This window comes from Struthio camelus, chromosome Z, assembly GCF_040807025.1.
Source record: "Struthio camelus isolate bStrCam1 chromosome Z, bStrCam1.hap1, whole genome shotgun sequence".
Lineage (NCBI taxonomy): Eukaryota > Metazoa > Chordata > Aves > Struthioniformes > Struthionidae > Struthio > Struthio camelus.
The window spans coordinates 44,263,389-44,278,469 of NC_090982.1; the positions used below are offsets into that span (position 1 = coordinate 44,263,389).

Consider the following 15,081-nt stretch of genomic DNA (forward strand, 5'->3'; position numbering starts at 1 on the left):
CTGATGATGATAATTGTCATTGGCAACGAATACTACTTAGGTTCGATAAATGTAGAATACTCACATCTGACACTATTTTTAAAAACAAACAGATAACCCAACTTAGCATGCAGCATTGGTTGTGTCTATCATATTCAAAATATTATTGAAAAATATTAGGTAGCTTTTGGTTCTAAATCTATACATAAATACAATCCTATCAGAGAAGGGTTTTCTCAAACACCAATAAGTTGGAAACGGCAAAAAGGATGACCAGCAACAGGCTACAAATTATCTTGACTTTAAAGTGAAACTAAAGTTTTATCCTGTGACGATGCTACATTTTTCAGTGGTTAAGTTACATATGTAACTCCACTTCTCATACCTTTAAAGCACAGAATGTTAAGCTCTGCAGGAAATTATTGCGGGTTGAATTAGGGATGAAGAGGATATTTTTGCCCTGCTCTAAAATAGTCCTGAGTTATGTATTATTTTTAGAAACTAGTTCACATCACAGAAGTTGATAGAAAGCTTTTACTTACCCAACTGTGAAACTGGGCCACTGTGGCAGATTTAAACATAGCGCCTCTCCCTGAGTAAGCCTCGCTACTGCCTTACCTGTGTTACTCCAGCCCACTGAGACTCCTCACTGAATTGGCATTACTCCGTTGGAGCACATCCTCTTGAAATATCCAGTTATATACTACACCAGGCACTAAATACTGTATGTTTTGTGCATCAAAAAATAAATCACCTATTAAACTTCCATTTTATTTATAACCTGGATTTCTAAATGAATCACAAACTTTGTTACGTTGTTAGAAGTCATGTCATCCTGTGCATCTAGTAGCATCTGGGAACACACAAGAAGGGAAGCACAAAGTCCTTAGGTTACAATCAAATGAAATGCACTCAACAGATGGATGTCAAGGTAATTCACCCCAGGGACCCTAGTAACATTCACTCTTCTGCTTTACAAATGGCAGCAGAGCCCAAGAGTGAAATAACCATAACCAAGCTTCAAAAAGAAATGCAATCAGCTATGTGCTTTGGGTTGTTACTCATGAACAGACATGGAAAAAAAAAAAAAGGGGGGGGGGACAAACTATGCTTCTGGATGGAAGCACGAGGCATCATTCCCTTTGAAGCTTAAAAAGTCCATTTTGTATGTGGTGTCAAACTTTCAGGAGTATCTTCACAAGGCAGGTCTCCACCACAGTATTAAAGCAGCCCTTGAGAAAAGCAGGCTAGTATCTACCTGTCCAGGAAACACATCCCAACAGAAATGCTTCCAATCTAAAGAATTGGAATTTAATTGCATTCCAGGTTGTTTTTCCAGCAAAATTACTGAGTTCTTACTGTTGTCATGGCATATGCTCACAGAAGTTTAGTTGCAAGCTACTCAATACGCAGACACAATTATTACTACTATATTGTAGTGCAGGCCAAAACATCAGCAACAGTCATATCCCTCTATGCTAGACATTGTATTTTAATATGCTTGCACTACTAGGAGCTTACAATTTAAAGGAAAATTTGCTGTTCTCATTTACTGCAGCCAGACAGCTGTAGGAGATTAAAAAGCAAGTATTCAAATTAAGAACAGAAAACAGTTACACATGCTAGCTTTGTAGTTTACCAGTTTCAGTTCCTAGTTCTGGTGTTTCCAAGACAAAAGAATATTTATATAAAATACAAATTAATCCTAGATGATGACATAATACCAATGATCCTTCATGGTTTCCTGACTGCAATGCCATCAGCAGCATTCAATATTATGTTTCTTTACGTACCCCATTACAGCTCCATTGTGTTTTCATATCAGTTTCATGGTACAAAATCATTTCCAGTGCAGTGTCTGTGGCCAACGTGCATAATAAAATGATGACTATTTCGTCATACCTAGAAAGCTTTAAAACTGTCATCTGACCTGGGAATATTGGGTCATGCAGATTGGTGAATAAATTTGGGGTAGGAGAAAATAAGGTAAACTAGATGTGGATTAAACAAATCATATTTGGTAGGGAAGGAGAAACAAAGAAGGAAATTGTAATTTTAAACCAACCCATTGTGTTTTGGGTTGAAGAGCACTTTGATTTCTCTAGGGGCTCCCTAAGTTTCTTGTTTCCTAGGATGAATTTCCAAAAGAACAACCATTCTAAACTAAAAGAATAATGCCTTAGTTTTCAAAAGACTTCCAAAATTTTTGTCCCAAACTTTTCATGGTTAAATTCAAACTGACTTAGCAAGTACTTCTTGCTCTGAAACTACTGTTTTCAATAAGCTTACTCTGAGATTTAAAAAAAAAAAAGTTTATTTTAAAACTTTATTTTTAACTATAGCGAAACAAAACTTAGTGATTTTCTTCTCGATAACAATACAACAGTTATGACACAGACCTAGAAACTTCAGCAGCAACCCCCTTAGGAGTGTTCTTAGAGATCTACCGCTTACAAATCAGGCGGGTAAAGTGACAGAGGCAAGCGGCTGATCGTTTGCCGTGAGACCTCCTGCAGCTGTGAGCACATACCCAATTCCCCCACAAGCCTGGTTCAGAGCTGCAATCACTGCACCAGCAGAGCACGGCCTGCAGAAACACAGGTCTGCCTGCCACGATGCTCTGTGCTGCCCACTGGGTACCGCAGGGTGGGAGGGAGCTGTTTCTTGCTTTGGTTTTGTGTTATCTCTTGCCTAGAACAACACAAATCTGAAAATTGAGTCCAGCTTCCCAACTGCAGTTATTACAGAAGAAGAATATATTACATTTGTTGTACCTCAAGTGTACTCTGGAGGAAATACAACTACAAAAAACGCCTAGTTATCTCTAAGAGCAGGATAAGCCTCCAGGTACAAATCAGGTGTATCTTTTGTGCTAGGTCAAATTTCGCAGTCTATGTCACACACAAGGTCAAACTGCACAATTTAATGGCTGTTTCTGTCTTTAAAGACGGCATAAAGTCTGAGAATATCCTGAGAAGAATAAACTGGCAGTCTCCCTCAGGAGACAGCAGAGAGAAGGCAGCCCTGTCAAGGACCAGGAGTTATGTAAGCCTCCGCTGAAATCTAGAGAAAGGAGGAAGGTGCGTGAAGGTCAGGTAGAGGCAGTAGTGCGTGACTTCCTCTGCTTTCTCTAACTGAATGTTTTTTTCCACTGGCCTTAAAACTCCCTCTCCTCACCTTGTGCAACCAGTAATTAACTAACTGGCTTTTGGATTCTTTGGTAAGAGCATGCAATACCCATCACAGGCAGAACACATAAAACAGAAGCTAAAAGCAGCCCACAGCACATTCCCAAATGCAACATTTTGGCATGAAAACACAATTTCTGGCAGTGAAAAAAGTCAACTCTTGGCAAACACAAAACACAATGCACAAGATTTACACCTGAGCACTCAAACAAGATATGTGGCAAGCATAAAATAATCCTGGTAAGCAACAGCCAGGAACCGACTGTTTGGACTGACTTCTAGAAGTCAGTTGTATCTTGGCACAAGGGTTCGTTTCTCCTCCTGGCACAAGCCCAAGGAACTTCAACCACATACCCTCTAAGCTCTCACCACATGTCCCCAGGAAGGTCTATTTGTTTTCTTGCCTATTGTGGCTCCCTCCCCTGTTTCTCTGCAATTAGCTCTAGGATCACCGTCAAAGAAACCAGGCTGGGCAGCTGATTTTTCCCTTTGATTCTGGCATCTCCACAAGTGATGTATCAGCCAGAATCACCTCTGCCTGCATTCAGTACTGATTACTCGCAACCCAGGGAAGCGGGATTCCTCTGCTGAGCATGGAAGAGGGTTCACAGCTTATGCGTAAAGGGAAAGAGAGAGATCCATTTTAACAAACAGCAAAGCAGAAAGCATAGTGAAACTCTCGCTTCTCCAGGCTTGGGCTGTAGTTGTCTTCCCCTAGCACTAAAACAAGCACAGGTGAATGGACGGGGAGCCTTTCTCATGGCATCTCCAACCTCAGGACTATTACCTTGTTCTAACTCTGCTGCTCAGCACCTTTCACCGGTCAGCCAATATAAACCAGAGCCCCAACGTTTTCTGGTTCCCTCAAACAACAGGGAAAGTGCAGGTATATTCTGCTTGCCTCACAGCCTGCAGAAGCAGCATTCCAGGACACTGCAGAACTTCTCATAAGGATTGCCTCAGGCCAGATCAATATGAAAGCTTTTATCTATTGTTTCATTACATAATGCTTCATATAGCTTCCACTTTGACAACACGAATACAAAAGAAAAAAAAACAAACAAAAGGCTTAAGGCTGGAGATTAGTCAAAGATACCAATCCACAAAACCCAAGTTCATGTCACGCACGCAGTACGCTGTGCAAACAGGAACACTCAGACTAAAAATAGGAACATTCAAAGATTAAACGCTTAGTTCAAGTTATCTCTCTCCTCTTCAGTTTCAGGGAAGATTGCAGAGAAGAAAGAAAGGTAAGGAAGAAACAAGCACGTTCCACTTCCTGCTCTTATGAAGATAATTTATTTGCATAGGGGAGCTTGCATGCAGGTTTCCTCAAAGTGCCATGTTAATAAACAGGAGTGACTGTTTTGATTACACTGCAGAAGCACATTGCTTAGTTGCAGTCAGAGGAAACTCAGGTAGTACCCTAACTTTTCCACAGCCGAACTACACATCCAACGTAGGCTCAGTCTCCTGGTTTGCCATGTACAAAGCTCAAGTTTATCGTTCCGTCTTCTGAGCTCAGTATTAGAGCTGAAGCATCTCAAGATTTTTCAGCAATATCACAGGGAAGAGAGCTATTCCCTAGTGCCCACTTCAAGGGCAAGAGCTCCTCCTCACCACGTTCTCGCAGCCAGATCCAGACAAAACCACAAGTTACCTAAGCTAAAGAAGTTAGGGAGATAGATGAAGTCTATCACAACAGACAGTAACAACAACAGTCTGTCTCAGAATAAATGCAAAAAAAAAAAAAAAAAAAACCAAACTCCATATAATAAGCTGCTGTTTCTGCCCCATTCCAACCGAGGGAATGAGAAGGCTGCTGAAATGCCAGTCAAACTGGTCCATTGCCTCCCCTCCATCCCAATATCTAGTACGATTTTTCCTAATTACTATTCTGCAGATGTCACATTGTGGTTTTCCCAAATGATAGGATATATGATTCACCTTTGGGGAGGGGGGGCAGGGGAGAGAAAAAGGCTTAAATACAGGAAACTATGCACTTTGTGAAAGCATCAAAGTCCCATAGTCCAGCAGTAAAGAAAGGCAAAGCATTTCTGAGTTTTTAAAAACACAATTCATGTGGACAATCTAAGGCTGGAAACCAAAACTTGCAATAATTCCACTAGTCCACTAGTGCTCCCATTAAACAGAGCTCATGTGAGTCAAAAGGTTATGAGCAGTTCTGACAAGACTATGACAGTGGAGAACTAATACATCTTTTATATACAAAGTTCAAAGACATTTCATATGATAAACCTCAAAAAAAATGGGTTCAGTGCATTTCTTACAGATTTTTTTAAATAAATTTGATGCAAAAAATCTTTTTGCACTCCCTTGTGCTAAAAACTAATAAAAGTTTAGTGTAATTAGTACTTAAGGGAAAATGTTAAGGGCAGAACAGTAGGCCACATACCTAACTTGGCCAATTTGTTTTTATTTTCCTGCAGGCAGTTTGTACATATCCAATTAGGACTTGTTTGTTTTATCTAGCTATGTTTGCACTTTCTCCTAAACAAATACATACTTTTCCCCTTCTTGATCGAGAGGCTCTTCTGGTTATTTCCCATTCACGTTAGCTGCTCCCCATTTTCTACTTTTAGCATTCTCAACAATTAACTCACATTAAAAAACAGACAAGCCAACACCTTTGTCCAAATAACTGACAGAAGACTGTCCCATTGACAGAACCGATTTTCACACAGTAGACTTCTACAGAAAAACGGTTGCTGTGCAAGAAATGCCATTCACTTTCAAACTATCGGCTGCCTCAAATGAATGGAGGACAACTTGCAGAGCTTCTTTATTGCCAAGGCTGGTTTTTGAAAGCATTGAAACTTGATTGGCTGAGAAAAGTAATAACATGCTTTGTCCAAGCTGCCTAAGTACAGTTAGAGTTCTTGTAGACTGTCTTCACCACTCATTAATTTGAATTAAATAGGCTACTAAGATAAAGATAAATCTATCCTGAGGGGGAAAAAAAAGGAGGGGAGAATGTTTTTGGAACAACACTACTTATGCAAATGAGAGTTCAGTTCTGGGTTTAAGCTGAAAAACCACACACTGCCTAGTCTTGATCCCATCAGCATGCTTAAAACTCGTTTTCTTTTAAAACTTTAGAAATCTCTTCTTCCTCACCCACCTTCAGATCCAGCAAGTCATTCACATCTCTGGCAGCCTTTTCAAGGACTGCAGCGGGTCCTACAGTAACCTGTTTTAGGTCTTGGCTTTCTAAGGATGCTGATGAGTTCGCTGTTGCTTGATTGTTTTCACGGGCCTCGAAAGAAACATCCACTGCCGTTGGTCTGAAGCTGTTAAGCTTATGCATTTTACTTTTGTTGTTGTTTGTTTAAACAGTTGCTACAAATAGCACCAGGGCATACTATTGCAAAGTCTCAGATAAATAAAAGGCTACAGAACTTTCTCATCTCTCTGCTGCCTATTTAGAGTAATATTTGAGAACACAACTGTAGGTGTATTTTCAATGCACGCAGAACGCGTCTTCCCTCCTCCCAAAGACCTACTCACTGACTCCTTACAGGAATAACAGAAAAAAGTAGAGTGAGAAAACATTTCCCAAGGTCACAAACCCAAGTACAATAAAACAAAAATGCCCTGGAAAAATTCTGTTGCTAGCAATTTAGGACAACAGAAATAGCAAAGAGCAGACCTCACAATTTTAAGCAGCCTACTGATGTTGGCACTGCAGCTGCCCAAGGAATTGCATTCTCTGTATGCTGAGGGACCAAAAGCTGACTTAGCTCAAGCATAAACAAACCTTGCACTGTATCTCTATGTGGTATTTCAGGAAAAGGCCCTTAACAAGCATTCTCTAGAAAAAGTCCTGACAAGCAGTGCAGAGTGCAAACACCTCACTGCCTGGGAAGCAATTCACTGGGCAAGTTATACATGGTCATGGAGAGAGGCCAGGTCAGGCCTGGGAGCGGGATCCTGAACTCTGACCAGAGCAGATCTTTTCACTTAGAAAACCATCCTGACATCAGTCACTTCGTGGAGGTAAATAGTGTTCTTATCCCAGCAATGTTTACAGAAAATCAGTATTATTTAAAGCCTTTAATGACTAGCATGTCCGTATTGCCGTAGTCTTACACTGTTTGCTTGCCATAGGAAAAATAAATAAATAAATAAAAAGGGACTTTTAAGATCCATCCTTTAATATCTACCTATAGCCTACAGGAAGTAGCCCTTCTCACCTCTATGGAAGTAAAAACAGATAGATGAGTAAGTCAGATATAAAGCGACAAGTTACTGTGCAATTTCCCCACATCTTGCTGCTTTTCTTGAGGTGAGGCCATTTCATTTGCATGGTCTAATAAATCTAGGCTTCATTTCAAAACATAAGTCCTCAGCAGAGAAAAGCTCATAAACAAGCCAGCTACACCACCTAGCTTCTCTCTGAAGCATCTTCAGCATCCTATTTTTCACGACAGCAGTGTTTTTAATTCCTCTAAGGTCAATGCTTCTCCCAAATCTAACCCTTACGCATCCACTGTCTCTCACCACTGATTTTACAAACAATTTTCCAGCTGTAACACTTGGAGACTTCAGAAATCCTTTCACCTAACCAAGGCTCATTACTGGTGGTCACAGGAGTGTGACAGAGCTGCTTCCATCTTCCCTTCCATTCTTTTATCTTACACAGAACCAATGTGACCTTTCAACTCAAGGTTGACTACTGTGTCCACATTTACCAAAGCCTCACACCATCTCTTACTGGTTTGATTCATTATTGAGTGAAGAGTCATCAGTTAAAACAAACATCAGAATGAGGACCAAACACCAAAATAACACTTGGTATTCATTCTGTCTCTGGGAAATTAGGGCTCCCTCGATCCCTTCTCGCAGTATTTCCTTCCCTAAGAGTATTAAAACAGGGCACCTGTGATCTCTGACTTCAGTCAATTTTTCCTGCTTTTTTAAATGAAAACTGGCACACTCACACTAAGTCTCAGTTCTGACAAAAGCTCCTCCACGCCCCGTTCTTGAACTTGAGCGCTAGGAAACAAATATCAAAATAACAGACTCTGTTTATCTCCCTTGGGCAAATGCATTATGACAGTCTTCAACTACTTTCTCATCTCATCCATTTAAAAAAAAAAGGGGTGTGGGGGTGTGGGGCAACAACTCAACAACTCCCACCTTCGAGGCTCTGAGCAGGAATGGAAGCAGAACCAGTGTAGCTAAGCTAACCCTCAACATCAGACAAAACCGCAATATGAACATGGCTACCGTGTTCTAACATCCAAGCTGGATCATGGTCCCCTGTAACATATTTGCATGGTGCTTATGAAGAGACGGAGCCCAGAGATAAACTCACACATGAAAGACTGATGTTGTCTGCCACATACACATTAGGTTAATCAGTTCAATCTAGCCAACACAGGTAATTAGGAGAATAGTCTAGAGCATCAGCTCACAAGTCTCTTAAAGCTTTACAGCCTACCTGTAGCCCTTCTGAAGGTGTCCTACAGCCCTTCTGCTCATCTCTTCTCTCCTTCCTAAACTGGTACTTCTGGGACTTCAAGTCTTCTTCAAGTCCCAGGGCCTCCCCTAGAACAAAAGGTATGTCCCTCTTTTGTGTAAAGGCTGTGGATGGAGCATAATAATTCTCTTAAGAGTGAAAAAACCTCATTTAATATCATCTTGCAATACATTAAGACTTAGCAGCACCTAAGCTGCTGAAAGCAGTAATCATTGAAATGTTACCCTGAAAGACAGAATTCTTCATTACTAACTAGCAAAAAAGCATGGGTACAGAGAGTTTCTTAATTTGAACAGAACCATGAACCAGGGGGGGAAAAAAAAAAAAAAAAAAGAAAATACAGATAATTCAGAGTAACATTTTGAAGCTCATATAAATAACTTAACAGAAGCCACACACACAAAAATGATACTGGCATTTAACAACACTTCTCCCAGCTCCTCAAAAGATATTTCAAAACCCTAAGTCCTCCTGTCTTGTTTCAGAGTTATGCTCCTGAATAAATGTCTCAGAGGATTTGATTTCTTTCTCAAAATGGAATTCAGGAAGAAACTTACATCAGAATTCATTCACAGTTCATCGCATCTTGGTGCAGTTTTATACAGTTTATTGATGAAGTTTTACCAAAAGGGAAGTTTATTTTACATAGGAAAGTATTGCTGAAGATAAAGCAGGTTACATTATTTCTTGAAAAGTTACTTCACTATGAAGGTAAAAGTTCAGGTTATTACCAGACCCTTGTAAAATGAAGCTATGCAGTTGAATTTACCAAAATGCCATTGCAGTCCAGTAGTGCATATTAACAAATGTTCATGCTAGCAAGATTTGTATTGAGCATCCAAAACAGCGGGTAGTTTCTCATTATGCAGCAACTAAGGAAAAAACTTCTATAACTTCTTGGTACCCTGGCAAAGCTCATTAAACAACAAGGGAAACGCTATATATTTGCAGTTTTCCTTTCATTAGTTAAAATATTTCCACTCAACTGAAAAATTCCAGATATCTGAAAGAAGAAAGTTAATTTCCTCCCCCCCCGCCCAAAAAAAAATTAACACAGTGCAATAATGCTTATTAGCATGCTCACTTCAAGAGCAGTATACATTTTATTGTTCTCTTTAGGAGTTTTTTTTTTTTTTTTTAAGATAATATGGTACATTGTGTCTTCATCTCACTGAGGACTGAACCGAGTATCTAGGAAGACAGAAAGAGCTCCAACTGGAAGTCTTTGAATGGTTTGCCTCCTGCAGATTTTTTCAAGTCTATCAAGGAGCAAGCTCAGGAAACGCACAAGTTTATAAACCACCTTTTTCCATAAAATTTGTAAGAATTTATGCAAGGCCCTTCCTCTAAGTTTAGTTAAAATCAGTCAACTATTTCAAAAACTGCTGTGGAAGGAAGCACTGTCTCTGCAGCAAAGCGGGAAGAAAGTAAAAAAAAAAAAATAAAAAAAAAAAAAAGAGAGAGAGAGAGAGAGAGAAGTTGAGGAATAAAGAAGGTAACACTGTAAACCAAAAAGGTCACAGTGAGTTTGCCAGCCCACAGAGAGTTGGAACTTCTTCTCTACACAGCCTGCTTTTAAAAAGATTATCAAGACACTTTACCAAGAGCAGAAGATATTAAATCTATTTTACACGTGTCACACAACTGCATTTTACTCTCCGTTTCTGCCAGCATCCAGAATATCCTCAGATAAAAGCAATTTTGACAATCGTGTTTTCTTCCTTAATCTTATTTGATTGCTATTGGGTTTCACCAGATACTCCCTATAGACAGAACAAAGTGGTAGGTTCTTTTAAAAGCCTCAGGCTATAGTCTCTACTCGTGCATCAACAGTACCAAACTCAATCGGCCTACGCACACAGGCGAAGTTACAAGATCAGGCTGCAAATCCGAAAGCCAGGCATTATACAACGTAAGTGAGGGGAAAAAAAAAAAAGTTTAACATACACATACATACACACACACACAAATTGGGAGGAGCTTTAAAATTCTTTATGGGTTTGATACAAATAAAAACACTTCACTTCTAATTCAGTTTAAAGATGAAGTACCTTAGGGGTAACTATGAATTGATCCAATCACAAGTCAGAGAAATTGGCCTGCCAGGTTTGAGCCATGATTTCATTTTGACAACAGGCAATATCAAGCATTTAAAAAAGAAGCTATGAGAAATCCCACAGCAGAAATTAAATCTGCAAGCACTAGAAGAACTGTCTTGAAATGCCTTTGTAGACTTCGTCATGAAGGAGCAGAAATGGTATCAGGTCACCAATGTGGAAAAAAAGAAGAAAAAAGAAAAGCAAGCAGAAAAGCAAATATTCAGTGAAATAATTGTAACAAAACCAGTCTTAGGCTACAAACTATTTAACAAACAGTTTTTAGAGAAAGGAACCAAGTTCTGTCAGCAGCAAAAGAGCTTGCCATTTTTACCTTATTTTCAGAAGCACGTTATTGAGGAAACGGCACACCTCACCGTTTTCTTACATAAGGCAGTATTTTAGCTCTGATCTACTGTCTTGCGTAATATTACTAGCGTTAGCCCAAATCATCACCACTCAGATTAGCTTTGCTCATGTAAGAGTACACTGTGCAAACTTGTGGATGTAATCCATAACCCCATTTCTTTACCCTTCCCTCCTCACTCTAATATTTAGGGACAAATATCTAGCTTGCAAGAGGGCTGTATCTACATCAGAGTAAATCCTGGCTGGCAACCTCCAAATGGGATTTTTACTATTGCACTCTGAGGACGGCAATGGGTGGTTTGTCTCGTTTGTCGTAGCAGGACAGAGCTTCTGTAAGTCACCTGCTGTTTCTATCCTGGAACAGCCCCGGAGCTCTTCCAGGAACTGATCATAGTGCTAGTTGCTGCACACAGCAACCAAGATAATCTCTTTGGAGGTGAGGAAGATACAAGACGCAGAATGAAAGCAAAGAATGTCAATACACGGTCTCAGAAAACTGGAATTTGCTCAATGGCTCAAAATAGCACTTACTTTCCAAAACATTCAACAAAGTAACATGACCCCAAAGGAGAGCACTGCAGGAAGATCCATCAGAAAGGTCATTGCTGCACAGTGAAGTAACCATACAGACATTTTGCATGGATTCAACAACAGTAATGCGCGTCCACAGAGAGAATACAACATTATTCGCACTAGATGAAACCTAGCAAAATTGTTATGGATGACAACGCAGAAAATTAAGGGAGATTATCTGAGAAAACAAGAAGGTCACTTGCTACTGAGTTTCAAGAGTGGAATCTTTTAACGTGGACATGCTTTTAGATTATATCAAAACAGTGCTTAAAAAAAGGGAATCCAAGAGAATACCAGCTAGACTTATCCAAAAATAATTTATGCTAATTTATTACAAGTTACCATTCAGAAATGTATATTACTATGGTGCTACCAGAAAACAGCTGCTTAATTTAGAGGTAAAAGGGAATGACAGCACACAAGGTTAATACATCTTTCTTCTGTATTTTTATTTAGAAATAAAAGTATGTCTGCAAGTGACTTTGCACAGCAAAACAAGAGTACCATACATCACATTGTTCAGTGTTTCTTAGTTCAAAATAACCTCTCCTAGTAAGTAATTTAGTTCAAAAATAAAAAAAACATTTACACCTACTATACAATACTCCTTGCAGACTGTAGCATAGACAAGTTGTAGTATTGCTGTTTACAGAAAAAGCATTTACCTTCAGTTTTTACAAACCAAATGATATTGTTGCCGAATGCTGAAAGTCCACAGAATGAGCAGCAGCAATTCTAACTACCAACTACCGGTTGATTCTGTCTTGTAAAGGTGGTCTCAGAAGTCAGTAGGAAGCACTGATACACCATGGCACTGAGCTTACAGTGGTATAAATCAGAGGTAAACCTTTTTTTTTTTTTTCTTTTTTTCTTTTTTTTAAATCATCATTTCAAAGCTAGCATAATCATCGCCTTGCAGAGGACCTTTCTATGCCTCACCTAAAGTCAGGACAGGTCCTTTGGATTTGTTCTCAAGACATTACTCATCTCTGATTTGGTCTTCCCTGAGTTCAGTTTTTACTCAGACACTGACAGCAACAATCCTGAATGTGTATCCATGAAGACACGCGCAGCTTCGTGGGAAGAAAGAGAGAAGGCAGAAAATACAAACAGTAAAGTAAGGTAAGTACAATGGAACAATAAATTGTTGGCTTATTAGAACCAGAAAATAACATGCAAGTATCCTCACTATGAGCATTAATTTATCCTGTTCTGTCAGTATTAAAATTAGTAAAACAAGCAAAAACATGTGAACCTTATTTTAAAATATTTGCTCATCTGGTAAATTGAAGCTAACTGCAGGAAGTCTGATCACCATGAAAACGTTCACAAAGAAAGAAAAGGAAAGTTTTAAGTGTACTTAAAGTCTCAGGACATAATTAGCTCCTACCTTCCCTCCTAAAGCTTTAAACTGACTGAAATATTACTTTTGTGTATAACATTAGATTTTAAGCAGAAACTCATTGCAGTCTGAGCGCTGAATTTAGTGAAAACGTTTTAAAAGGTTCATTTTGCAAAGCAACAATTTAAAACAAGAACTAAAATTGAAAACAACTTTATTACAGAGGCTTTTGTATTTCAAAACATTAAATAGTCAAATACAAAAATTATGAATTCTAAAATCATTGCTGGGAAAATTTGACAGCAGAAAACATGAGCAATGATACAGAATGGGACTCAGTTGTTTATGACCTCAAATCCTATATTTAGTCAAACTGAAACTTGTATATAATTTGAATAAAAAACAGACGTACAGTAAAAAAGTCAGTGGATATCCTGAAAGCTTTAGCTGATAATCAACATAAAGTTTTCCTGGGGAAAAAAAAAGCATGAAGATACTTACAGTCTTTTTTCCCTACTGTGAAAGGCCACTCATGATCTTTTTTCTCCTTTCATGAGTGTCTGATTGTAGGACTGCTGTCCCTTCCAGAATTTAAATCATACCTCTCTTCTAAACAGTAATTACTACATACTGAAAGGAGAGCACACCTAATCATGCTTTGATCATACCTGAAGTTCAGAGAAACATTTATGAATTCTTTCTCCATCTGCCCCAAGTTCTAAGGAAATTTACTGCATGTATCCTTGAAAGCCATACAACACAGCATGGAGCCCACTGCATCCCAGAGAATGTATGAGGCAGGGAAAACAAGCAAACAAAAAAGTATCATCACTTGCTGGAAACCAAGGTTTGTAGGAGGACTCAGTTACTCTTACAAAGATAAAGCCTATTCTTTACCCACGGAAGTCACTACACAGTAAGCAAGAAGGAATACACAGTGTACCCTGAACTCTGTGTGAATATTCCTAGCAAACATTAAGAGCTTATGCTCTTTCCTGCTCAAAAGCAGGAAAGCTCTCAGTTTATACTAACAGTGCAGTTAAGTGCAGACTGTGAGCAGAGTGAATTTATATCACTCTTACACTGCAGTAACCTAACTTCTAACGACAAGCCCAAGAAAATAATAATTGAAAAAATTAGTATAGAAGAAAAAAATGAAAGAGGTATAGAACGAAAGTATGAAGACTACATTAAAAGATGAAAAAAGTTCTACTGTTTTTTTTTTTTTTTCTTCAGGGGAGGGATTCAAATTCTTCTTCTAATAATGTCCAGGTTAGTGATCTATTAGACTATCTCTTCACTGCAGCCTTTTGAAAGGTTATTTCAGCTTACCAAAGTGAGACTACCTTTTAAAGAAGATAAATAACAAACTGGAAACATGTGTTGGACCAATTCTCTCTCAAAGCGGTCTCATGCCCCTTTCATTTATTTACTTAATGGAACTTTGACATTCTCCTTTTGCCTAGTTGTCTGTCTGAATTTATCCTGCTCTCTCACACTGAGCATATGAAAGTTCAAAAAGTACTTCATGGAATCTTCAAATCTATTTCGAAGCATCTATTCTCATTTAGTCTTGCATTTTTCTTAAAATGACTAATTAATATCACACTGGTTTCTCTCATACTTTTTACTGTGTTGAGACTGTTTAAATGTAAACTGTGTATTTAAACTGTCTGCTGTGTTACTCTAAGGCCATAATGAACTTACATATTCCGTTGCTTTAAACTTAATTTGAACTTAGCTATCTTTTTAAAAGTCAACTGCACACTGAATATCCTACTCTAAAAACATTGTCATTCAGTCAAAAACAGCCTGGTGAAGACTTACGACATTTGCTATCACAAGGAAATACTGAAACTAACAGAATTCCCTCTATTTTTCCAGTGCTAGTTGTAGAGCGTCACCAGCAACCTCAAGAGCTTGTGGCACCAGCTTCTTCCTCATCTTTATATCGTAGGCACACTGCTGGTTCTAGTGGTTATAAAAGGTGTTGTGACAATGATAGCTGAAAAATCAAGAGAAAGAAAAAAA

At 38.8% G+C, this 15,081-nt stretch overlaps 1 protein-coding gene across 1 annotated transcript in view; it reads right to left on the minus strand.

Annotated features, from left to right (window-relative positions):
* Window positions 1-12,136: 12,136 nt before the first annotated feature.
* LOC138064539 (3'-5' RNA helicase YTHDC2) overlaps window positions 12,137-15,081 on the minus strand; it is a 33,769-nt gene continuing 30,824 nt past the window's right edge. The window contains exon 30 of the mRNA XM_068927543.1: window positions 12,137-15,055. The gene's annotated coding sequence lies outside the window, so the exon portion shown is untranslated. The remainder of the gene's footprint in view (window positions 15,056-15,081) is intronic.